This window comes from Mauremys reevesii, linkage group 3 (assembly GCF_016161935.1).
Source record: "Mauremys reevesii isolate NIE-2019 linkage group 3, ASM1616193v1, whole genome shotgun sequence".
NCBI lineage: Eukaryota > Metazoa > Chordata > Testudines > Geoemydidae > Mauremys > Mauremys reevesii.
The window spans coordinates 106,702,977-106,730,112 of NC_052625.1; the positions used below are offsets into that span (position 1 = coordinate 106,702,977).

The 27,136-nt window shown below is 45.3% G+C and overlaps 1 long non-coding RNA gene across 4 annotated transcripts; it reads left to right on the forward strand.

The window, feature by feature from the left end:
- The first annotated feature begins 5,504 nt into the window (after window positions 1-5,504).
- Window positions 5,505-25,671, forward strand: LOC120400061. 4 transcript variants are annotated; one of them, XR_005595502.1, is made up of 5 exons: window positions 5,505-5,597; window positions 8,160-8,496; window positions 9,540-9,695; window positions 14,689-14,750; window positions 25,544-25,671. It is a non-coding gene; the product is annotated as an uncharacterized LOC120400061 (long non-coding RNA). The 4 variants fall into 4 exon arrangements; XR_005595503.1 differs by lacking the exon at window positions 25,544-25,671 and adding an exon at window positions 15,137-15,255; XR_005595504.1 differs by lacking the exons at window positions 14,689-14,750; window positions 25,544-25,671 and adding an exon at window positions 6,630-6,676 and having other exon boundaries at window positions 5,550-5,597; window positions 9,540-10,193.
- Window positions 25,672-27,136: the final 1,465 nt, after the last annotated feature.

Here is a 27,136-nt window from a genome sequence, read left to right on the forward strand (position 1 = left end):
TCTTGCACCTTCCTCTGTCTTGTCTTCTACTGACCATTGACAAAGACAGGATTCTGGGCTAGATGGACCAATGATCTGATCCAGCAGTGCAAGTCCTATGTTACTGTGAGATGGTTGCCATGATTTTAGCTCTCCATTATGTCTCAGCTTTGTTCTGAAGAGGTCATGTGCAGGGGCCAGAAGATAGTTCAGTCTCTGTACCTATTCACTGCATGGCCTCTTTCCTGACATTGATTACACGGGAGCCAGTTGTGATCGTGATACTGTTTTTATAACATGGGAACCTATCTGCTGGGGAATGGATAGGGACCACCGTTTTACCTAGGCCATCTGATAAAATATTCATAATGAATAATTAATGGTAAATTTGTCCACTGTTTGCACACTTGCTTATTTTCAGGAAGCCAGTGATGACACTCAATTAACTCCAGTCAAATTTATGATACATTTTCTAGATTAATGCATTATAAGTGCATGAAATCATCTCTCTGTGGTCTTGACAGCACTGCCTTTTGCAGCTGGGGTCCCTGCTAAAGCCACAATCTTTTCATAAACGTTTGTCCATGGAATCAAGACTCAGACTCATTTGCATTGCAGTCACTGTCACTACTGTTTGTTTTCCAGCAAAATGGATTCTGCGCAGCTGAGCATTTCTTCAGGCCTGATACAGCAGGGTGGGAGGACCCAGGTTCATGTTCAAACCCACAGGCCATACTTGAATTCTGCAACCCACTCCATGATAGTGGCTGGAGGGGAAAAGTCAAAGTAAACAATCATGTCCCTTTTCTAGCAGATAAGTTTTAGAGTGCCACGATGCCGACATCCATGATATAAGCCACTTCTCTTTGTTATCAGCTCAATAACAAACGAACAGGAGTCCATCAATCCTTGTCTGTGTTTACTATGGTAACCACATAAATGTGCACATACCATATCAGCTTAAGCACACTGGGAATCAGTCCATGAGCTTATTGAATACGCCCTGTAAGGTACATTACATACAATGGGCCAAATTTGTTTGCATATAATGGCTCCCTTCCACATTTAGCCCAAGTGGCCTGGAATGGCACAGGAGCTTTGGGTGGCAGGTACAGAGTGGAGTCAGGTGGGAGAAGGGAAGGAATCCTCTGGCCCCTGCCATGGGGTAGCAGCATTGCTGCTCCATGGCTACTACTACGGCACATTGAGGCTGCAGCGGGGCCTGTTGCTGTACTCTGGCTATGCAGGAAGCAAGGGCCAATAGGTCTGAATAGTGGCAGAAGCAACGTCCTCATCTCAGCTCCTCCCTTAGGACTTGTTGACCTGTCCCTCAAGCCCTGTTGGACAGTGATGTAGACAGCTGCTATACAGAACTGGGATCCATGGGATGCATTGGCAGGTAGCCCAACACCCATTCATTTCAATGGAAGCTGGATGCCTGACTCTCTTAGATCCTTTTGGAAGCACATCCTGAAGTGTTGCAGATCTTTTGTATTGCAGCACTGCAGATGATATTTAAGTCCCCGTACCATGCCCAGCACTGAGCTCCTAAAGAGGCACCAAATATGCAAGTACCAGTGAGGGGCATAGTATAGAGTGGGAAAGTAACACATATTTATTACTGTCTTTATTTATTATTTGTATTACTGTAATGCCTAAGAGTCCAGTCATGGATCAAGACCCTATTGTGCTACTGTACAAACATGACAGAGAGACAGGCCTTGTCCCAAAGAGCTTGCAGTCTAAACAGAAAATATTAAGAAATTTTAGAAATTAATAACATTTGCGTGGCCTCCCTAAATACCTGAAAAACATTTGGGTCCAGATTTTCAAAAGAGCTCAGGCCAGGTTTTCATGTGCTTTGCACGGTCAGTCAGGGCCAGGTTTTCAAAATGGCTCAGCTTCCAGCAGCCACCATTTTGTCACCACTGGCCAGATTCTCAAAAGAGCCCAACAACCAGCATGCTCTGAGTGCATTGAAAAATCTGACCACATGTTTTGGTGGCTAAATTGGAGCTGGGCTCTTTCGAAAATCTGGCCCAGATTGCAGATGCTGAGCTGTTTTGAAAATCTGAGCCCATCTCTCTTAATTTACACTGGGGGGTTGCTTCAATAGAACAATGAGAATTTACACTAGCTGAGGCTCTGTCCCCTAGACTGCAATGAGACCACGTGAGTAAAGAGAGCAGGATGGGGCCCTTGTTTTATATTTTGCATGTCTGAGTTTTGGGATAGGGAGGGTGCTGTAACTTTACTGTGTTCAGATAGGAAGCCACCATACTCTCTGTTAGTACTCGCTAAAGTTGTTCCTGCTCAGTGCTACTCACCCCACCCCTGCATAGCATGTGACATTTGTAAACCGAGAAAAAGCTTTGTAAAGCTAGTGGCAATAGGGTGGGGCAAGCAGCAGAAATTAGCAGTATTAGAAAAAAAATGTTGAGGTGGGATTTACTGCTGTCTACTCAATTTAACTTTGCCTTGCCTTTATTTGTAGGGATCATTTAAGTCTGATATAAGGATATAAGTAATAGGCTAGATTCTCTGGTCTTGCTGAGCTGTTCTTGGCGCAAGACCAACAGAGTGGGAGGCAGAACAGGTGATCTCCTAGGAACTTGAAGAACTTCAAAGACAATTGAGGGAGGGGGAATGAATAAAGGACAAAAGGCAGCACAAAAGACTTGAACTACACAAACAATCTACACAAATGTAATATTGGCAGAAGTCCATGGCACTGAAAACACTGCCAAGTGGGAAGGGAAAATGAAGTGAACCAAAGGACAGGGCTTGAGCTGGGCGTAGATAAACTTCAGCCAGCTGTCAGAGAAGTCACTGCACCTCCTAACCCTTTGCAAAAACTCTGTAGGGCAAGGTTGGGCAAAGGGGATGCTAAAGCAGCTCCTTTATCAACAAGACCATCTAGTGGTGAGGCCTAAGGAGTGATGATAAAAGCCCTAAACTAATTCCCTAATAAAAACATTTCACCCGCTTCAAAACTGAGAGGTAGTAGGGTGCTAAAGGGATAATGGAAGTGTCTTCCCCTGAAATAATAACATATTGGGCTGCCTTTTTTTCTATGATTTTATTGATATTTCTCTTATATGGCTTCACCTTATTGCTATGATTTTTTGCTGTATAGGTATATATATAGAGAGAGAGGGATTAAAGACATAGGACTAAATCCTTCTCTCTGGTGCAATGGGGTAAACTCAGAGTAACTCCATTGACTTCATCTGGGTAACAGAGCAAAATTTGTTCCTTGAAGCCCAATACTGCAGCCTTTTCTTATGCAGGTTGTGACAAAGCGGGAATGTTCTTAATGTTTTATCTGAATACTGTGTGGGTGCCTCAGTTTCCCCTATGCATTTCTTAAGTATCTAGGTCAGTGTTTCTCAAACTGGGGTCACTGCTTGTGTAGGGAAAGCCCTTGGCAGGCCGGGCTGGTTTGTTTACCTGTCCCGTCCGCAGGTCCGGCTGATCGTGGCTCCCGCTGGCCACGGTTCGATGCTCCAGGCCAATGGGGGCTGCGGGAAGTGGCGTGGGCTGAGGGACTTACTGGCCACCACTTCCAGCAGCTCCCATTGGCCTGCAGCGGCAAACCATGGCCAGTGGGAGCCGCGATCAACCGGACCTGCGGACAGGGCAGGTAAACAAACCGGTCCGGCACACCAGGGGCTTTCCCTACACAAGCAGCGACCCGTTTGAGAAACACTGATCTAGGTGGTGGGATAAGGGTGTGTGATTGTTGCAGAGCCCTAGAGGGCAAGTGTGATGCTGTCTGCACAGAGAATGACATGCTGACACCTTGTCTCCTGGCAACTGATGGCCTGAGCCCTTCCCCTGCAAGGTGCCAACTGGAGTTGTTGGAGAACAAAGAGATCAGGTGGCCTCCTTGCCCAGGAAAGAGACAAAGGCGAGGAGAGAAGCCGGGGGGAGTTTCAATTTGGAGCTGGCTAGGGAAATGGAGGGAGGGAGGCCCAGAACCGGGGTCTGGGCTCCCTACCACCCAAGATGGACCTGACTGAGGGGTCCTGTTCTCTGTACCTATAAGCTCTGTTTTAGACTGTGTTCCTGTCGTCTAATAAGCCTTCTGTTTTACTAGCTGGCTGAGAGTCACGGTGAATCACAGGAAGTGGGGTATGCAGGGCCCTGACTCCCCCACACTCCGTGACACAAATATTGTCATTAACTTCGAGGACTGCTTCTATCAGAAAGGGTTCTAAGATCAGGCACTGATTTATTGCCTGTATTTATACATTAGTAAGATCCTGAATGGACAAGTCCAAATAGCTTCAATTTGAGTAGATCTGTGGTCAAACAGGAATCCATCACATCCCTAGTTCTCACACAATAAAATTCAGGTCACTGACAGAATTAAAAATGCATTAAACACAATTCTTTAGGCTATTTACTGTTTTTACACCTGTTACGGCCTTTGATTGAGAAACATATGCCTCTTGTTATCGGGAAAAAAGGGAGGTTGGAAGGTAATGGCTATTCTGTATCTGTCAGGTACTAATGAGGCACAGTCCAGAAAAGGTTCGGCAGGAAATGGACAGTGACTTACTTATTCTGTTTGGCTATGAGCAGGTTTATAAATATGGTTAAAATGCCAGAAATATTACCAGAAAATCTGAAATGGTGTCAGGTTCCTTTTTTAAATAAAAATCCCTGTGAGACCAGAAATGTACAAGCCAAACTCCTTGTACATTATCAGACTTTCATGCTGAGTTCACCAGTGACCAATCCCATTATTTTATATCTGTAGTGACATAGGAAAATGGAAGTGAAATTCTGTTGGGTTTTTTTTTTAAAGCAAATCAATAAAAAGCCTGTTTAAGAGCCTAAAACTTTTATAGAATATGGGCCAAATTTTGATCTGTTGCAGCAGTATAAATCTGGAGTAACTTCATTGATTTCCATAGCATAATGAGAATTTTACACTGTCACACAGATGTAATTAAAATAAAAATATGGAATTTTTTGTGCAGGCTTAACATTTACAAATTAAAGCTTAAATAATTGCAGATTGCTCTTATATTTCTTATCTGCTCAAGATTCAGGGTCAAGGTTCTGGGAAAAATTCACACATGGCATAAGCAGGTGCATTTGCATTTACATAAATGGTGCTGGACATGCTCATGCCATGTTTATATTTGTCCCCCAGGTATTATTAGTATCATAATTACTAATAACTAAAATTGTATAAGGAAAGTGGCTTCCTGCTCTGATTTTGGTATTCACGATTTAATCAGTCCATTCATGAGCCTCACTGTGAAACATCTAAGCACCATACAGTAATCACCCCAAGCCCTCAAAACATTAGAAAATGTAAAAAGAAATAAATGTGAGTGTCAACTGTTATAAGTGAAACACAGAACCCTGAGTTCAGGTCTTGTCAGAGAAAAGGCTTTTATGGTTCATGAATTTTTAAAAAAGTTTCTCTACCCACAGTATTTTAAAGCGGATTTGTCATTTTGCTTGTGGCCTATGAGTTCTACGAGACGTCATCAGTATTCCAGAATGTGTCTAAGCACCAGATTCTGAGATGATCAAATAAAGAACATTTGAAGATCTGAAACATGCTACCAAAGCTGGAGACAATCGTTTTTTAAAGAATGGTCCGTTACTTTCATTGTGTAATAATAGTTTGTTTGAGAGAAGGACTGATAAACATCACTTAATGCGTAGGATTGATGGCCAGAGGTTAGATTGGGGAAAATAGTGATGGCATTAAACTCTTACTATAGTATCAAATGTTTTGGTAAAATGATCATCTGTCTAATGGTTGATGTTGATTTTTAAATTGCCATCATTGTGTCCCAGAGTTAACTCATCACTGTGATGAATAGGCTAATTCAGAGTTCCTATTTCTGTCAATCTGCTGAGTCAGTGGGCCTAATTCTGCTCTACGTAGACTTCAAAGCATTTCTCTGGATTTGCACTAGTCTAAGAGAGCAAATTTGATCCAGAAAGACTGCAGTGCACTGGTTCATATCTGGTATGTGCTCTTCACAACCATAAAAGGTAAAAATCTTATTTTAAAGAAATTAGGCCTTGGATTCTGATGGGGCCACCAAAAAGTGCAAGGAGGTACCACACTCTGTATATTACTATATATGGGGACATTATCTGACATTATCCCATGATGTGCAGATACAAGGCTTCTGAAATACTTCACAATGATAACATCAGTTTAGGAGACTGAGAAATGCAAGTGTATGTAACCCACATACCATGAGTCAAATTCTGTCCTCAAATGCTTGCACAGGACTCCTGAATACAGAATTTGAGCCTGTTGAGTCTGAACTTTTTATGAACTGAAACTTAACTCAGACTTCATGTCTCTGTCTTCTTCTCAAAAAAGCTTTGAAAAAAAAAAACTACTCTACCCCTCATGACTCCTCCTCTCCTAATAAGTAAGTAGCTCTCCTCTCTCCTCCTCTTTACATTTTTTTTTTTTTTTCCTGTTTTATCTGTATTGATGATGATTGATTATGCATTATGATTATATTATTTGTTCACTTTTTTTGTGTATGTGTATTGATACTCATGCTCACCCTAATAAACTTGCCACACTACTCCAGCTCTGCTTTGAGGCTAAGGATGGTGTGAGCCCGTTGATCAACGAATTGTTGTCTGGTCTCTGACAGATTTCTGAGTCCCATACCAACTCCGCACAAACTCGGGTGCTGGAGAGGTGAGTAGGACTTGCTTTTTACCTAACAAGCCCATGCACCTAGAGATTAACATGAAGAATCAGCCCAATAGCTTTCAGGTTAGCTGTGCAGTTACATGCTTGGAGAGTTATTTTGGAACACTCTCTCAAAAGATTCTGGTTTAAGTTTTACTGTAGATTGTACACCAAGAAACAAGTGACCAATATACATTAGTTTTCAGTAATGTCCTTATGTATTCATTATTCCCCTTTGTTAGTAATAGTCACTATGAAATCAATGCTCAATTATTATTGGCATATACTTTTGGAAATATCATCATAGAGAATGTATTATTCAGATTTCATCATGTTCAAAGCTGACAGTAATTGCCTTTAAATCATGGTTAGAAAATCCAATTCTAAGTATATATTGAACCACACAAGAGCTTTAACTGCACTACCAGCTCATTCCAAACCTGAAATAATATTTTTCTGCCAAGTACATTACTTAGCAGGGCCGAGGAGCACCACTTATTTAATAATAGTCACATTTTTTAAAATATTTGCTTTGAAAATTGCTAATATTGGCCAAGTTTGGTGAGATTTTCACCTGAAAAAGCAAAAGGTATGTCCTGGACACAAGAGCTTCCCCCTGCCAAAGTTCAAGTCCCTGCTCCAAAGACTGAGAGCACTAGAATTTCTCAAAGAAAAGGTTGCCAGAATTTTTACACATGGGAAAAACAATGTATTTTTCACTAGCTACTTCCTTGGAAACAGCTGTACCATTTTGGTTGAAGTTTTCTGAAAACAATTCAGCCTGAGGCAGGGCATGGAAAATTTCAACCCAAATGGTTAAAATCTGGCAAAGATATAAGCAACTGAAAACAGGGTCTTGTAATGGGAAGTGCCAGGCAACCTTACTGATAGGCTGGTCTACTATCTGTGTCTATAACACAGATCAGTCTTATTATAACTCAGTGGTTCTCAACCAGGGGGCTGCGAGCAGGTTTCAGGAGATCCACCAAGCAGAGCTAGAGTTAGACACTGCATGGAGCTGAAGCCCAGGCCCCTGTGCCTTGCCACTCGGGCCTGAAGCTGAAGCCTAAGCAACTTAGCTTTGCAGGGGCTCCTGTGGTGTGGGGCTCTGGGCAATTGCTCTACTTGCTACCTCCTTATGCTGGCTCTAGCTTTTATATGCAGAAGCCAGTTGTTGTGGCAGAGGTGGTCTGTGGAGTTTTTATAGCATATTGGGGGGGTCAGAAAGAAAAAGGTTGAGAACCCCTGTTATAACTGACATAGCTATGATAAAGTTATTGCTTTTGTGACACTCTGTGCCTCAAAGCAGCACCCTGGCACCCCCATATTCACCATGGTGATATAATTCTGATAGGTTTTGTACAAAGTATGCCTTGGTAGGTCTCATTTTAGAAGTCTTGAGCTGCTGAACATTAATATCCTGTTGGATTGTATGTGCTGTCATTGTATGTGAAGATCTGAAGTTTTGCTATGTATGTGTTACAACCAGCCTTTCAGGTGCAACAAAGGAGCAGCCAGACAGTGTGGATGGCACATTAAGGGGACTCCACACTACCAAGGACTACCACAGGATCTGTATACAATGAAGGCTTCTCAGAGGCAGCATGTAGATAATGGACACTGTTTGGCTCACATCATAACAAAAGATCTTTCCAGCAAGCTGGAGGAACCTGTAAAGGAGGGAAAGTGACATCATCATTTGGCCTCACTCTCCCCACAACTCCACACCTGTAAACATGTCTGGGGGACAAAGATTGAACTGGGGAGATGGTCCCAGGCTGAAAAGGAGAATCCCAGCTTGTGTCTGAAGGAACTATACTATCAGGGTGAGACACTGCTTGATTCAAATCCTGTCTAATTTATAGAACTGATTGTGATTTTACTTTTATTTCTTAGGTAATCAACTTTGATCTGTATACGTACTACTTATAATAACTTAAAATCTATTTTTCTGTAGTTAATAAGTCTGTTTTATATTTTACCTAAAGAAGTCTGTTCTGGCTGAAGTAGGGTGACCAGACAGTAAATGTGAAAAATAGGGACAGCGGGTGGGGGTAATTGGAACCTATGTACAAAAAAGACCCAAAAATCAGGACTGTCCCTATAAAATCGGGACATCTGGTCACTCTAGGCTGAAGTGCCTGGGAAATCTGCTCAGGAAAAAAACTGGTGCTTGTCCTCTTCACATTGAGGGAGGGGAGGACTGGGTAATAAACATACATGAGTGGCTGGCAAAAGAATTCATGTAACTTAGTTGGGTGTGTCCCTGCCTGTGGAAGTCTGTGTTAAGTGCAGTACCTGGAGAGATTTGGTTGGTAAGCCAGAGGGCTCAGCGGTACCCCAGTTCCAGGTTGCATCCTGGGGAACCTTATCAAAATGTCACTAATAATAATAACTGATGTACTTTTATATATTTCAATTACTTTGCCTTCTCTGATTGCTTTGGAGGGTTTAAGGGTTATTTTATTTTTATATATAAAGTGTCTCACTTTTATGATGTCTTCATTCATTAGGAACCTGGTCCATTGCTCACTGAAGTCAATGGAAAGTTTCCCATTGACTTGAATGGGTGCAGGAGAGAAGAGCATTGCTGCCTCACAAATGTACATCAGTGCATCTATCAACTAACAGGATTCCAGTTTTGTTCCAGTTGTCTGAGTTTACATGAGCACATGACATTCACAGTGTAAGTTAGCATCTCTGTTGTTTTTGAAAACGTGGTTTGAAAAATACAGTTCCCAGGCTCTGTTTGTAGTTCTAATTTCAGCCTGAAGCAAAATGTTGTAAACTGATTTACTGCCATTAACTGATGAAAACAGGCATGCTGAGCCACACAAAGCCTAATTTCTATTATGACATTTATGTTCAGGACTGAGAAGAAGAAACTCTCCAATTGTCACAACCCTCCCCAAGAGCAAACATTAACACAAGAGAGCTGATCCTTCAGTATACCTACATTCACCCAGGAGGAGGAATGCAGAACTCATGTATTCTCTATCATTCCTGAAAGGCTCATGTGATAAACGTAAGTTAGTCATCATGTACATGTGCAAGAATGGCTGTACATAGCCTGTGTTGTTCAATGCCCTCAGTCAAAGCACAGATCTGTCAAAAAACTGGACGGATGTTACAGAACTATGTTAGGGGCAACCAGCTCCTCAGTATGAATCAGCATACTACCATTGAAGTCAATAGAGCTACACCAATTTACAGCAGCTGAGGAGCTAGGCCTGTATTTTTAATACTACACTGTACCTAAATCATGATTCAAGATCCCTAATATCATCAGCTGGTCAAAGAGAAAAAGACAAATGTTTTATGCAGTCAACACTGTTTTATTTCAATTTTCACTAGAATCAAAAGTAGATAAATAAGGAATACGTATGCTGTTTATAAATCTAACGCTTCTCCATTATTGCTATAATGAATCCAGGTAGATGGAATATGGCAGACCTATGCCACACATCAGAAATGTGATTTTATCTTGGAAATGAGACATTCGAATTAGGGTGTAATGATCCATATTGTGTTGTGCAGATGGCCTTTGGCCTTTGGCTTGTGTTTAAAAATGCAATGAGGAGTACTCCTTGCAAGCTGTGCATCAATAGAAGGATTCTGAGTCAGTCGCAGGACAGAAAAATTAAGTGTGATCCTTGCACATGTGATGAATCTTTATTGATCCTGTGTGTGTATCCAGTCTTAGCACTCTTTTCCACATAGACCACTCACCATTATGTGCCCTCAGAAAAGTATTCATGTCTCCACTCCCCAAAGGAACATTACTACAAAGTCTGGGAAAGCAGTAGCACAGATTTTTCAAATCCTTACAAGGTAAAACAAAAAAATACATTATTGATATTTGTTTAATCTTTCTTTCTTTGTCTTCTAATCGAATAAGAGAACTTCCCATGGCATTGGGGCATATTTGCAAGGAACGGCTTTTCTGCTTATCAAACATTTCGCAGCTTGCTTTGGCATTCAGTCACCTGCAAAAGCCATTTATTGCCTCATAGATTCCTCTGCTGTGAGCATTATCCCTTAAATAATTCACATTCGGTTGTGCCTTATTGCTTAAGCTGCAAAGGGCATGCCAGATATTTAGAAATGCTCTTTACATAAATGTAACTCACATATTTTAATATAAATACAGTTGAACCCTCTTCTGGAGTCAGGTTTGTTCAAGAAAACTTCGGTAGGCAGGAAATTTACTGTATCTGGTGTGAACAGTTTTCCTTCTGATTTGTGTCTGAATCACAAGAAAGAACATCTTTGGTGCAGGCTGCATTTTTGGAGGGACATATACAGGCAGTTAAATCATTTTTATTTTCTAGATGTTTCTGTGATTTGTTCTTTTTGCATTTAGAATTAGGGGGCAGAGCAGATGGCAAAGGCTCAGCTTGATGTAATATGTCCATAAAATAACGGAAGCTGTCAGTGATCTGTCTCTCCAGAGGGAGTTTATTTCACGTCCAATAGCATTTTTCCTTCGCTGGCACGTGACTGTAACTTCAAAGAGAAAAATAACTGTCTTGTGACCTAGGGCAGTTCAGTCTCATCGAGTTCACAAGATTAGGGTTTAGCTATCCTAGAAATCAAATACAATTCCTAAATATATCCTGGAAGTATAACTGTGGTCTAGGGAAGGTGGAAGATTATTATTTATTATCAATATTACAGTAGCGCTTTGAGGGGCCAGCCAAGACTAGACACTGTAAAAAGACACAGTAAGAGACAGTCCCTGCCCCAAAATGCTGACTCTCTAAATAGACAGGGCAGAGAAAGGGTGATAGAAAGAAAATATTATGATGTGCATTTTACAGATGGGGAACTGACGCACTGGGAGATTAAGGTCTATGTTCACAAAAGTACTTAGGTGCATAAGCCCCTGATTTAGGTGCCTACATTTGGGTGTAGGGACCTAAATACCGGTCCTGGCTCCACTGCGATTCACAAAAGTCTTACCAAAACCTGTAGATGCCTAAACTCACTCAGTGCCTAAGTTTTCACATTAAAAATTTCCCTTGGCTCCTACACTGCTGCTTCTGGACAAGTGCACAACTGCCTCCTTCTAAGTATCTGGCCGCCTATCTCCTGCCTAAGCCTCCAAGTGATTCATCAATCAGGGAAGATAGTCATTCGTCCACCTAACTCATATGTGCGACCTGATACAGCAGGCTCACTTTGATCAGGCCCTGCATGCGACTTCACACAAAACAGCTGGGAGGGAGGGGCTCCCTCATTACTGTGAGCCCAGTGGTTAAGGTTCTCACTTGGGATGTGGGGTCCCCTCAGTTCAGGTCTCCCTTCCACCTGAAGGGGAGAAAGGATTTGAACAGGTATCTACCACCTCTCAGATACATGCCCTGATCGCTGGATTGTGAGATGTTCTGATGGGGGGCTCCCTCAGTCCCTCCTCTTGAAGCCATGCCACTGTGGTTAAGTAGTGAATGAGTCACTGGAGCAGGGGAACTAGATGCTGGGTTGCCCACATTGTAGGGCTATGCGCCAACCACCAGGCTGCAGAGTCATTCTCAGACTTGGGCCCTCTACCTCTGGCTTTTTTTTACAGCTTCATCCACACTTGGGCTTACCGAAAGGAGCAGCCTCATGCAGAATTACATTGAACACGTCACTGCACCCCAAACTCATATTGCACTGCCACTTCCTTTCTGCTGTTGTTGTTGTTGTGGTGGTGGTGGTGCCTAGAGGTCTTAGTCAGGGGTCAAGGTCCCAAAGTGCTACGTGCTGTACACACAAGTGTTGACAAAGACAATCCCTGCCCCAGAGCGCTCACAGCCCAGGAATACGACCAGACACAATAAATGGAGAAAAATGGAAACAAGGGTGGGGAGCAGAATATGGTAACAGTAAAAGAGGGCACACCTGCATGGCTAAGTAGTCTCAGTGGTCATAGCCACTGGGGGCCACCAGCCTGACTCCGTTACACATCTCTTCATTCTTACAACTTCTGTTTGGTTACTTTTAACTCTAGAAACAAAACAGGTACACATTCTAATTTGTTTAAAAGTCTCACACATTGACCTGTGCCCAAAGTCAGCTGCGAAGATCACAGGATCAGGACACACATGGGGGTAGCTCATATCAATAGCACTACTCCTCAGGCCAGAATCCCTATGTTTTCCCTTGCTGCTTATGTCACCCGAGACGTCTTCAATGTCTCCCTCCCTCTCCACTTCCCTTTTTCTAGCTCACAGAGCCATCTGTAGCTTCCTTTCTCCTTCCCCATAGCAGGAAGGGCTGGTGAGTGAAGTCAAGACTTATTTTGTTCCATTTATTTTGATCAACATACTGTGTCTGAATTAGAGCTAAGCCTGAGTCCTGACGTTTGTATATTGAGCATGACTTGAATTTCCCCAAAGGCTGTTGGTGGTGGGGCTTGATGCTCCATTACGGCCCAGTCAGGTCTTAGTCAGGACATTGAGTTCAGGATCCAAACAGATCCCAAATGACAGATGTGGGATCAAGTATTCTACCTTGGGCCCCATCTAGCTGGACTCTAGTTAATAACTGCAGCTCCCTTACTGTGTATTGATTTGCAAGGATTTCATTTTTCAGTGTATAAAAGGGTGAGTCATAATATAGAAACAGCTCTGCAGAGAGCATAACAAAGAGTGTTTTGCAGTTCAGCACAGCTGATAAGTATCAGTGCTATTATCTGGGCACTATCAGCTCGATACTGACGTGAATGACAAGTCTCATTAGAGTGCATTCAAATGATGTTTCTGGAACGGTTTTTATTTTTTTAATTTTCTTATGTTTGTTTTGTTCCTACTATCGTAAAAAAAGGGAAATTACAATACTAAAAAGAATTTGGTCCCAATAACCAGGGAGACAAGGGTGAGGAAGTTACTTTTAAATATACGATTTTAACCATGATGATGTTCCTTTACGTAAGGCCTGTAAACCCAATCTTGCAAGGAATTATGTATATGCTTAATTTTAGGCACATGAGCAGTCCTATTGAACTTAGTGGATTACTCATAGCATGTGTAAATCTTGGCAGTGCCAAGTAGGGTTGCCAACTTTCTAATAAAAAAAACCAAACACCCCTGCCACACCCCTGCTCTGAGACCCCACTTCTGCCCCTTCTAAGAGGCCCCGTCTCCACTCACTCCATCCCCCCTCCTGCCATTGCTCGCTGTCTCCCAACCTCACTCACTTTCACTGGGCTGTCTCAGGGGGTTGGGGTGCAGGAATGGGTGAGGGCTCTGGCTGGGGGTGCGGGCTCTGGGGTGGGGCCAAAAATGAGGGGTTCAGGGTGAAGGATGGAGCTCCAGGCTGAGGCAGGGAGTTGGGGTGTGAGAGGGGGCTCAGGGCTGGAGCAGGGGCTGAGGGGTGCAGGAGGGGGCTTGGGGGTGCAGGCTCCAGGATGGGCCTCAGGGCTGGGGCAGGGGTGTGGGCTCTGGGAGGGAGTTAGAGTATGGGTTGGGCTGCGGGAGGGGGATCAGAGTGAGAGGGCTGGCCAGGCAGCACTTACCTCAGGCAGCTCATGGTCGGCAGCGCTGTGGGTCTAAGGCAGGCTCCTTGCCTGCCCTGGTTCCACACAGCTCCCAGAAGCGGCCAGCAAGTTCCTGCAGCTCCTAGGTGGAGGGTCCAGGGGGCTCTGCGCACTGTTTGTGCCTGCAAGCACTGTTCCCGCAGCTCCTGTTGGCCGCGGCTGCTAGACAATGAGAGCTGCGGAGCCGGCACTGGGGGTGGAGCAGCATGTAGAGCTTTCCTGATCACCCCTCTGTCTAGGGGCCGCAGGGACATGCCGGCCACTTCCAGGAGCTGCGCGGAACCAGGGCAGGCAGGGAGCCTGCCTTAGACCCACTGCGCCACCGATTGGACTTTTAACGGCCCGGTCAGTGGTGCTGACCAGAGCCGCCAGGAACCATTTTCGACCGAGTGTTCTGGTCAAAAACTGGATGCCTGGCCACCCTAGTACCAAGGCCTAAGGTTCTTACTTAAATATACACTGCTAAAATCACTAAAAGTCACTCTCTTACTCATGTTAGGAGTTACCCTCCGAGGCTCTGCGATGAACCTTGGAATGAATCTTGCAATGAACTCGACACAGGTAGATCCCGATGCCTTCATGGAGCTCATTGTAGAGTATTAAAGATGAAAGAGATTTAAATATCTGACAGTCTTCAACACTTACATTGTTTGTTTGCTTTCTGCATTTCCCAACCACATGACCAATTTCACTAGCCAGGATAATGGTGCTCAGATACCATAATGATGAGCAGGGCATAAATGTCTAGCTAGGCCAGATTCACTTTCTGTTTATAGTCACCTTCTAGCACTAGCGCCACATTGCATTTCAAGGCAATGTTTAAATCCACTCTACAAGGATTTGCACTGAAATTTTAAAAGGAGAGAAATCATGAGAACATTTTTGTTCAGCTCAGGGTTTGTAAATCCTCATCCCTTTTTTATTTTATTGTGTTCTAATTTTTACAGAAGCTACATTTTGGACCTAAATGCCTCGCAAATCCAAGGGACTGTCAGATCCAAGCCACCATTCTATCTTTAATCCACACTGTAATGCTTGTTCAGAGGCCTCAGAACAGAGATGGATCTTACACCATGGCTGTGCATAGAAATGGTCCCAAACCAAAAACCCTGGATTCAACCACCCCAAATTTGGGGAAGGGGTATAACGGTGGGTATACACAAAAAGAACAGGAGTACATGTGGCACCTGTGGCAAAGTCCCGTCTCAGTCTCCCCAGCCTCTGCTGTTTTTAGCCCTGGTGAGACCAGCTTGGGTAATGCAGTCCCCCTTAGGACTCAGGGGAAGTCTGTTCCCTGTCTTCCCACCAGTCTTAGTTAAAGTATTTTTACCCTGCCTTGTAGGAGAGAGTCCTGCCGCTCCTCCTGGAGAGGCTTGCTGCTTCAACACTCCTGGCAGCCGGGCTCCTTCTCTCCCTGCTTCCCCCCCCCCCTTTCTCCCAGGAAGGGGTTTTAAAAAGGTCTCAGGCAGCTCCAAGTTGGAATCAGCTGATCCTAATTACCCTCAGGTAGCTCCCCTCAGCTGATTCTAATTTGCTACCTTGGTAACCCTTTCTCAGCTGAACCTGATTGACCTGTAGTTGCCTCTCAGTTGATAAGGAGGAGGGCCTTTTAACCCTCTGGGACTGACTCCTCCCCCCCTCTTGCAACTGTCTGTCCTGAGTTTATCACACATCCCCACCCCTGCTCAACACTACAGGGTTGGGCTACTTGGGTCGGCAAACAGTGTACCCTTGAAAGGCCATCTGCATTGCCATGCTTGATTCCAGACCTATGTTGTACTCTGAAGTGGAAGGGTTGTAGCGACAGAAACCACCTGGTCACTCTCGCATTTTTCTCTTTGTTTTGGTGCATCCACTTCAGAGGAGCATGGTCCGTGACAAGGGTAAACTTCCGTCCGAGTAGGTAATAGCGAAGACTTTCAATGGCCCACTTTACGGTCAGGCATTCCTTCTCTACTACGGCATATTTACGTTCCCTGGGCAGGAGTTTCCTACTGAGGAACAGGACGGGGTGTTCTTCCGCTCCAACCAGTTGTGAAAGCACCGCTCCCAACCCAACTTCTGAGGCATCCGTTTGCAAGATAAACTCCTTCTCCCAGTCTGGAGCTACCAGCACTGGGTCGGTGCAGAGCGCGGTCCGCAGATCTGCAAACGCCTCCTCAGCCGCGCTAGACCATCTCACTATATCCGGGCCACGGGCTTTTGTTAGGTCAGTTAGCGGGCATGCCCTGGTGGCGAAGTGGGGGATGAACCGCCTGTAGTACCCCACCAGCCCCAGGAATGCTCTGACCTGTTTCTTCCAGACAGGTCGGGGCCACTTCTGTATTGCCTCTAACTTGTTGAGTTGGGGCTTCACCACACCTCTCCCCACTATATATCCAAGGTATTTGGCTTCTGCTAGCCCAATTGCGCATTTGGAGGGATTTGCAGTCAGCCCCGCCTTCCTCAAGGTGTCCAGGACTGCTTCCACCTTCCCTAAGTGCGTCTCCCAATCCGGACTATGTATAATGACGTCATCGAGATAGGCGGCCGCATACCTGCCATGTGGGCGCAACAGTTTGTCCATGAGCCGTTGGAAGGTTGCAGGAGCCCCATGTAAACCGAAAGGGAGGACAGTGTATTGATACAGTCCCTCTGGAGTTGAAAAGGCCGTCTTCTCTTTGTCGGCCCTGGCCAAAGGAATTTGCCAATAACCCTTAGTCAGGTCAAGGGTGGACAAAAATCGTGCTTTCCCCAGTCGGTCAATTAGCTCATCTATCCGGGGTATAGGATACGCATCAAACTGGGACACCTCATTCAGTTTCCGGAAGTCATTGCAAAACCTCATACTGCCATCCGGCTTAGGTACTAGGACCACGGGGCTTGACCATTGGCTATGAGACTCTTCAATGACCCCTAACTTCAACATTTTCCTGACTTCTGACTTGATCTCTTCTCTTTTCGCCTCCGGGACCCGGTATGGCTTTACGTTCACTTTCACTCCAGGCTCTGTGAGGATGTGATGGTGAACCTCAGTAGTCCTGCCTGGCTTTTCTGAGAACACGTCCTGGTTGCGTTCGATCATGTTGATCACCTCCGCTCGTTGGTCAGCGGTCAATTCTGGGGATATTCCCACTTGGCCAGGCAGGTTGCTCTCGGGAGGAGGTGACCCTATAGTGACTACATGCGCTTCTCTGTCTTGCCAAGGTTTCAACAGGTTCACATGATAGATTTGTTCCAGCTTCCGGCGTCCGGGCTGTCGGACTTTATAAACGACCTCTCCAATGGCTTCTATTATCTCATACGGCCCCTGCCATCTGGCCAGGAGCTTGCTCTCTGCTGTGGGTACGAGTACCATCACCCGATCTCCCACCTGGAATTTTCGGATCGTCGCCTGGCGATTGTAATATGTTTGTTGGGCCTCTTGTGCCCTCTCCATGTGTTCCCGCACTATGGGAGTGACTTGGGCTATCCTATCTTTCATCTGCAACACATGCTCGATGACGTTTCTCCCTGGGTTCGGCTGTTCTTCCCAACTTTCTTTGGCAATGTCCAGTATGCCGCGGGGGTGGCGACCATATAACAGTTCGAACGGGGAAAACCCAGTCGAAGTCTGAGGCACCTCCCTGATCACAAACATTAGGTACGGTAGCAGGGTGTCCCAGTTCCTCCCATCCTGGCTCACCACCTTTCGTATCATGTTCTTCAACGTCCTATTAAAACGCTCGACGAGGCCATCGGTCTGTGGATGATAGACTGATGTCCTTAGGGTCCGTATGTGGAGCATTGCACATAGATCCTTCATTATTTTAGACACAAAGGGAGTTCCTTGATCTGTCAGTATCTCTTTGGGTATTCCCACTCTAGCGAAAATTTGGATTAATTCTTTAGCTATGGTCTTGGATGTAGTGTTCCGTAGGGGAATGGCCTCGGGGTATCGGGTGGCATAATCTAGCACCACCAGTATGTGCTGATGGCCTCGGGCTGATCTTTCTAACGGCCCTACTAGGTCCATAGCTATCCGCTCAAAGGGGACTTCAATAATCGGGAGAGGTACCAAAGGTGCCCTTAAGCGTGGTCGGGGCCCATGTAACTGGCATTCTGGACAGGAGACACAATATCGTCGGACCGCCGCATATATTCCAGGCCAAAAAAACCTCTGCAGAATTCGGTCCAGGGTTTTATCTAGCCCTAGATGTCCCTCGAACAAATGGCTGTGAGCTAGCTCCATCACGCCCCTCTGATGTTTCTGTGGTACTAGGAGCTGTTCCACGATTTGCTCTTGGATACGGATGACTCGGTACAGCAGATCCTTCTTGATCATATAATATGGCCCTGGGCCCTTGGCTCTCCCTTCCACAGGGACCCCATTCACCTCCACTACTTCTTTGCGAATGTTCTGGTATACTGGATCATTGGCCTGATCCTGTCCAAAATTCTCTAGTGAAGGTCCAATTTGCCCAAACTCAGGGGGTTCTATTTCCCCCTCCCCTTCAAGGGAGGTCCCTGGGGAACTGGGCCCGGCTACTGGCTCCCCAACCTCCAGCCTAGTCCCCTTGTCAGTTGGGCCAACTCTCTCCCCTACGAGTATAGGCTTCTGGTTCTGGGCCAAGATGCTCGTTCCCCTCCTCTTATCTGCCCTCCTTTCTCGCCGAGTCTTCCTGGTTTTCCCAGGGGGCGAGAATAAATCCTGGGCAAATTCTTGGAAGGCTGGGGGGTTGCTAACTATTGAGGCCACCCCATTGCTCTCTGGGGTGTTATCTTCTTCTGACTCCTCTCCAGGAAGCAGACTGCCAAACCCTGGGAAGTCTCGTCCTATGAGGACTGGGTAGGGGAGTTTCGGGACCACCCCCACCATCACCTTAGTGGGGTTTCCTTGGACCTCTATTTTCACTCGGATGGTCGGGTAGTAATTGACATCCCCATGGACACAGGATATTCCTGTGCGTTTGGCCCGGGATAGTTGATCATACATGACCAGCTTTCCCGAGACCAGCGTGACTGCACTTCCTGAGTCTACTAACGCGGTGGTCTTTATACCATTCATTTTAACTTGCCTAGTATATCTATGAGGGACCATCGCTACTCCTACTAGACTTATCAGGTCACATGGCTCTTCTAGATTTCCCAGGTCGCATTGCATGGGCTCCTCTAGGTTTGGGCATTGGGCAGCTATATGCCCTATCTCTCCACATGCATAGCATCGGTATCCTCCTCGGGGCAGCCCCTTCATTTTTGGGCTGTGAGGCCTTACCCCCCGAGTCTCTCTCTCCCAGTCCCCAGGTCCCTCCGAGTACTTTGGCCGCTCTTCGTCCTCCTTCTTCCCTGCCATAGTTCGGCCTGGAGCTACGGCAACTTGGGCCCTTGGTACATAGACTTGCCTCCTATCCTGGCGCCTCCCTTCCCCAGTGGTCCGAGAGAGTTCCTGTGCTGCTCGACGTCTCTCTACAAGGGCAACTAGCTCATCATAGGAGGAGGGATCATTTTGACTGACCCATCCTCGTATGTCCGGCGGCAGCCCTCTCATGTACCTGTCCACAACTATGGTTTCCACGACTTCCTCCGGCCGGCGGGTCTCAGGGCACAGCCACTTCCGGGCCAGATGGATCAGGTCAAACAGCTGGGACCTCGGGGCTTTGTTGGCTCGGTATTTCCACTCATGGAACCTCTGCGCCCTTATAGCTGTCGTCACGCCCGACCTCGCCAGGATCTCCGCCTTTAGCTGGGAGTAATCGGAAGCTGCTTCTGTTGTCATATCAAAATATGCTTTCTGTGCCTCCCCACACAGAAAAGGTGCCAGGATACTGGCCCACTGGTCTTGGGGCCAGGCCTCCCGCCAGGCTGTTCTCTCAAACGCAAGGAGATACGCCTCCACGTCATCATTCATCGTCATCTTCTGTAAGTAGTGGCTTGCGTGCAGGGGCCGAGTCCCATGGGGGCCATGCGTAGGGTGGTCAGGGCCTTTAGCTGGTTCACAACCTCATGCAAGGTGGCTCGATCCTGAGCCGCCTGGCTCATCAGGAGTTGATTTGTCTCCTGCTGCATTCGCACCGCCTTCTGCTGGGCAGCCATCTGCACCCTGGTAGCGTCTTGTTGGGCCGCAGTGGCCTGCACCAATGCCTTCACTACATCTTCCATTTTTTTTTTTAAATTTTTTTTTTGGGGGGTGTTTTACCCTGCCCCGAGACGGTTTGCCGCAAAGTCTCACTCAAATCCCACCCCTGACACCACGTGTGGCAAAGTCCCGTCTCAGTCTCCCCAGCCTCTGCTGTTTTTAGCCCTGGTGAGACCAGCTTGGGTAATGCAGTCCCCCTTAGGACTCAGGGGAAGTCTGTTCCCTGTCTTCCCACCAGTCTTAGTTAAAGTATTTTTACCCTGCCTTGTAGGAGAGAGTCCTGCCGCTCCTCCTGGAGAGGCTTGCTGCCTTGCTGCTTCAACACTCCTGGCAGCCGGGCTCCTTCTCTTCCTGCTTTCCCCCCCCCCACTTCCTTTCTCCCAGGAAGGGGTTTTAAAAAGGTCTCAGGCAGCTCCAAGTTGGAATCAGCTGATCCTAATTACCCTCAGGTAGCTCCCCTCAGCTGATTCTAATTTGCTACCTTGGTAACCCTTTCTCAGCTGAACCTGATTGACCCGTAGTTGCCTCTCAGTTGATAAGGAGGAGGGCCTTTTAACCCTCTGGGACTGACTCCTCCCCCCCTCTTGCAACTGTCTGTCCTGAGTTTATCACACACCTTAGAGACTAACAAATTAACACAGCCGCTGCACGCCTGTGACCTCTGAGTGCCTTTCTACCTCCCTAGAGCGGGATGCTCCCCAATGCGTCATGTGGTGGGATGACTCTGCACTGCTCGCAGCTCAAGGCTGATGCTGACATGACCTATGGAGATGAAAGGCGCCCAAAGGGGCAGAAGCAGGGATGCAGCATGACACAATTTATAATTATCTCTCTGTGTGTTTAACACCTACCTACTTGGCCATATGTTCTTCTCACCAAATTGCTTTTTAGATAGTGCTTTAACCCTTGCCTCTTTTTCTATGTTTACAACAGAGGGGTCGTCATGGAGAAATGTGATCTTTCATTTGTTTTGCAAATATTTTTTATTGCCCCAGTCTATATTGTCCCATCTGTCAGTGCATGACCATTTGAAGTCTCTTGTGGTCTTGCTCTCCCAACTGATCAGACTGTACCTTCAATGTAATTACCATCTGTAAATGAGAGAGAGAGAGACCAGAAATATGTGACTGTTTCATTTGCGGCTAGCACTCCACAATGTTCGAGTATACATACATTTCAATGCTGATTACCAGTAATGGCAATAAAGATAATTCCTCTCCCTTCCCATTCTGCACAAGTCTGGTGCTGATATCTCATTGTTTATTACTGTACAGAACAGAAACACTCAGGGTTGGAGAAAATGAAGAGAAGGTCCCGTTCTCCCAAATATCTTCCTCAGAAGCGATGATCAGGTGCTGTCCCCAAGCCCGCCTGCTAGAGAGACTCTTCCTCTCCTGATGGCATCTCTTTCTTCTACTACCAGTGCCACCAGTTTTCTTTTTCTCCCTTCCCTTTCAGTTTCCTCCACCCCTAGGTTGCCCTCTGCCCAGATCATCCTCCTCCACTATTCCTGCCAATGTGGCTCCGACACAGTTGCACTCTTGCACTACTACCAGGGGAGCACTTGTTTTTTTGTTTTGTTTTATCTTTCTCCCAGCTCTTCAGCCTTGCAGGGATTACAGGCACTATCCTCTTAGCAAGGCCTGCTTGTTACGCTCATATAAAGCACACGGGATCTTTATAGAGGAAGGTAAATACACAGCATTTATTGAGAATACAACAGTTAGCATATGCTTTTTAGTCACACACACATACACACACAGTCCTGCCTTGATGTTATAGTTACCAGTCCAGAGTCTGGATCAATCTAGTGGCCAGCCAGATTGGTCGCAGAGGCGAGCAGGGCTCTATCGGTCGCGATCCGATGTTCCTGGAGTGTGGCAAGACGAACCCAAAGTCCCATGGCCAAGCACCCTGGTTCTTATAGGTATTTTTCCTTTGTTGAAGTCTATGGACCGTTACTTCTTAATTGGTGTAAACATTTCAATACACCTCTGAGAGAGTCATCCTGTCCTTTGTTCTGATTTTTATTGTCCTCAGGGGTGCCAGCCCTGATTTAATCAATTGTCCTCAGGGGTGCCAGCCTTTACCTCAGGGTTGTCAATCTGCCCTTCATTATGGATGATTCTTTGATGTCCTTTAAGTCTCTTTACTTCTTCTTCCTTGACTCTGGCTATAACAATGGCCTTCACACCTTATCTTTTTCTGATGCATACATTCCTCATTCACACAAACAGATTGAGAATACAAACAGTAGTATTTTATATCGAGCAAAAAGGCATTGCAAATTAAACCTTGCCTTTAATGTTTCTCTAATCTACTTAACATAGACACAATAGAGAATCCTGTCTCTTACTTGCTAAACCTTAAAACAAAGAAATGTATATTTAACTAGAGTGCCTAATTTGTAATACATATAGGAAACCATAGTAGACATTATAACACATCCTAAAACAAAAAGAACAGGAGTCCTTGTGGCACCTTAGGGCTAGTCTACACTTACCTGCCGGGTCGACGCGGTGAGTTCGACTTCTCGGAGTTCGAACTATCGCGTCTAATCTAGACGCGATAGTTCGAACTCCCCGCGCGCTCCGGTCGACTCCGGTACTCCACCACTGCAAAGGGCGGTGGCGGAGTCGACCTTGGAGCCGCAGACTTCGATCCCGCGGCGTCTGGACGGGTAAGTAGTTCGAACTAGGGTACTTCGAGTTCAGCTACGCTATTCACGTAGCTGAACTTGCGTACCCTACTTCGACCCCCGCTCTTAGTGTAGACCTGCCCTTAGAGACTAACAAATTTATTTCAGCATAAGCTTCCGTGGGCTACAGCTCACTTCTTCGGATGCATAGAATGGAACACACAGACAGGAGATAATATCTGTGTGTTCCATTCTACGCATCCGATGAAGTGAGCTGTAGCCCACGAAAGCTTATGCTGAAATAAATTTGTTAGTCTCTAAGGTGCCACAAGGACTCCTGTTCTTTTTGCGGATACAGACTAACACGGCTGCTACTCTGAAACCTAAAACAAAAGGTGACTATAATCAGTTAGAAGGATTGTTCTGGTCTGTTATTCCTTTCTGCTATTCAAAAAGGTTGGCTGACAGGATGAAATCAAATCATACATTAATTTTCATAGTACATTATAAAATCCAGCTCCTACATGCTGAGCTCTCTCTGTCCTCTTGCTGCACCTAGTAGAAAACAAAGCTAATTTTCTTCCAATAAACCAGTTTTTCCCCAAGATATTTGAAAACTTTCCCATCCATTAGTAACTGAGGAGAATGTTAGAGAACATCTACTAGGGATAAATATTTATAAATCAGCAGATATGGATAACTGGTAAACAAGAGTTCAAAAACAGATGGTGGAGAGATCTCTCACCTGCTGATGTTAATTTTTAATACATTTTGGAATACCAGGGAAATTCTAGAAGATGGAAGAGTGCTAATATCAAAAAGGGCAAAGTGGGAGCCACAGCCAGACATCGATCCCAAGCAAATTAACAGAAAATCTGATACAGAATTCAGTTGATTAAGAATGAAAGGATTGGAAAATAATTAATGGCAGTCAACATGGTTTTATGAAAAACAGGTCTTGTCAAACAAACTGGATTTCATTCTTTGATGAAATTGCAAGGTAACTGCATAGATGTACAAGTATCAGAGGGGTAGCCGTGTTAGTCTGGATCTGTAAAAGCAGCAAAGAGTCTTGTGGCACCTTATAGACCAACAGACGTTTTGGAGCATGAACTTTTGTGGGTGAATACCCACTTCGTCGGATGCATCTGTTAGTCTATAAGGTGCCACAAGACTTTGCTGCTTTTGCATAGATGTAATATACTTACGCACAGATCCACAAAGGGACTCAGGTGTTTTGATGCTAAGTGTCGTGATACCTCACTTTTAGGTGCCTGAAAAATCACAGACTCATAGTGTGATCCACAAAGCTGAGTTCAGTGTCTAGGCTTCTATACAATGAATAGGGAGAGGTAGGTGCCTTATAACCCAGGCCACAAAAGCCAACATGCTGGGGTGGAGACACCTAAGGTAGCCAATGGGAGATGTCGAGGAGAGGGGTGTGTGCTAAGTCCCATTCCTCTCACTGAGCTAGGCAGCTATGTCTAGGCTGCAGGGAGGTGTCAGCTCTGCTTGTGACCCATGAATGGGAACCCACCGCCTGCTGTGAGGTGGCTTAGGCACTTGATCTACTTCTCTTGGGAATAAGTTAGGCACCTGCCTCACTCCACACAAAACAGCATAAGGAGGCAGCATACTCCACTTCATAATTTTTAGTCCACTGGTTAGAACCCTTGCCTGGGACATGGGAGATCCAGGTTCAACTCCCCCCACCCTCTGCCCACCAGGGAGAAAGGATTTGAACAGGGGTTGTCTACCTCTCAGGAGTGGGCAGGGCTCCAATTGCTGGGCTATGGCATATTCTGATGTTGGGGTTCCCTCACTCTCTCCTTTTGCTAATGAAAGAATAACTGGAGCCAGGGGACTAGACCCAGTGTCTCCCACCTCCCATGTGAGTGCCCTAGCCACTGGACTACAATGTCAGTCTCACTATCTTGTCCTTTCTCTCTCTGGCCCAATGGTTACTTAAGAATTTATCCACAGTGGAACAGTCATTTGGGTCAGAGAGAAAGAAAGACCGCACCTTACAATATCAATAAAGCACACGTTACATGTATTAAGAAAGAACTGGCTAACTGACCGATCTCTGAAAGTAGTTGTCAATGGAGCATTATCACTGCACGTGGGCGTTTCTATAGAGTTCTGCAGGGATCAGTGCCAGGCCTCCATGAAACACTTTCATCGATGATCTGCAAGTAAATATAAAATCACTGCTGATAGAATTTGCAGATGACATAACGATTGGCAGAGTGGAAAATAATTATGAGGACAGGGCAGTCATACAGAGTGAAGTGGATCACTTGGTAAACTGCACCCATTCAAACAATATGTATTTTAATACAGTCCAACACAGGATGATATATGCTTATGAACAAGGAATCCAGGCCAGATCTATACAATGTGGGGCTGTATCCTGAAAAGCAATGACTCTGAAAAGGATTTAGGGGTCAAAGTAGACAAACAAATCAACCAGAGCTCCCACTGCAATGCCATGGCAAAAGGGGCTAATGCGATCCTTCGATGTATAAACAGAAGAGTCGTGATTAGGGAGGTGATTTTATACCTGTATATGCACTGGTGAGACCGATACTGCAGTACTGAATCCAGTTCTGTTGCCTACAGTTTTAAAAGGATGAAGAATTGGAGAGGAGGCAGAAGAGAGCCAGAAAAATGATTTAAGAGCTGGAGAAAATGCCTTACAGTGAGACTGACTTGATTACAGTGTATAAGTACAGGGAGCAAATACAGGGTACTAAAAGGTTCTTTAATCTAATGGAGAACATGAACGAAAGGCTGGAAGCTGAAGCCAGACTAATTCAAATCAGAAATTAGGCACACATTTTAAAAAATTAGAGTAATTAACCATTGGCTCAAAAGACTGGAAGATCTGCTTTAGCCTAACACAATGCACTGGGCACAATATAGGGGTAAGTGAGTAAAATTGAATGGCCTGTGTTATGCAGGAGGTCAGACTTAATGATCTAATGGTCCTTTCTGGTCTTCAAATCTATTAGTCTATTAATGTCTTTTTGTGAAAATTAATTTTAAAAACTTTTCTAACATTAATATTCTTAAAATATTTTTCTCAAAAACATTTTCTTAAAAAACAGATCGCTTGTTTCATTTTTAATAAATATTTCTGCTCTCTCCTGTGTGTTTTCAGGGCTGGGTTGATCTTTTCTCAGGTCTCAGCTGGATGTGATTTTTTCCCTGATGATTCTTAGGCTGAACTGAGTTTAGAGAAGTTGAAATGGCCCAGACACCCACCTAGGCCCTGGTACAGCAAAGACTTACATACCTGGGTGACATTTGGCACATGCAGAACCTAAGGGGCCCCCATTGAACTAAATGAGGCAACTCTTATGCATAAGTGTTTTTAGGATCAAGGTTTTAGAAAGGCATTAGCTCACTCGGGTGCCTGGGACCCACACAAGGGCCTGCCCACCGGGGTGCTGGAACAATTCTTATAGTGGGGGTACTGAGAAACATTGACCCAATCTGTAAATCCTGTTTAGGATGGAAAGCACTTCAAGCCAGGGGGTGCATCCCTAGTTCCCATACCTATGCTTGCACAGGATGGATTTCACCGTAGGGCACTGCCAAAGCAGAGTAGCAACACTTGCCCCTACATGGCTCTCAAAATTCCTTAACATTTTTTAGCGTCTTCTGCCCTCTAGTGGTAACACATGGCAGCCTTTCTTGTATCTCCTAGGAATGAAAATCCATTGGAACATTAAAGGAGAATGGCTATTAGTTATTATTAGTAGTAGTAATGAAGTAGCACTTAGGACCAGGGCTCTGTTGTGCTAGACAGTTTATAAACAGAGGGAAAAAAAGCCTACATGCATCAGCTTTCACAGTTGTCTTCAAAATAATATAATAATAGAGGTACCTTAATTCTGACTAATATGCAGCTTTGATTCTGAATTCAGCCTTGGCAATTGACAATTGACTATGGCAGTGATTCTCAACCTGAGGCCTGCGGGCCACTTGTCGCCCAATCAGCACACAGCTGAAGCCCATGTGACACCCTCAGGGCCATACAGGTAATATATATGTGTGTGGATGCAACCTACATAACATAGAGAGCTGCATATGCAGCCCACAATGGTAAATAGGTTGAGAACCACTTGGGCTATGGAGATTCTCACGATTAACATTGGTCTCCAGTTGTTATCAGGATTGTATCAAGTAATATTAGCAAATTATTGCCTC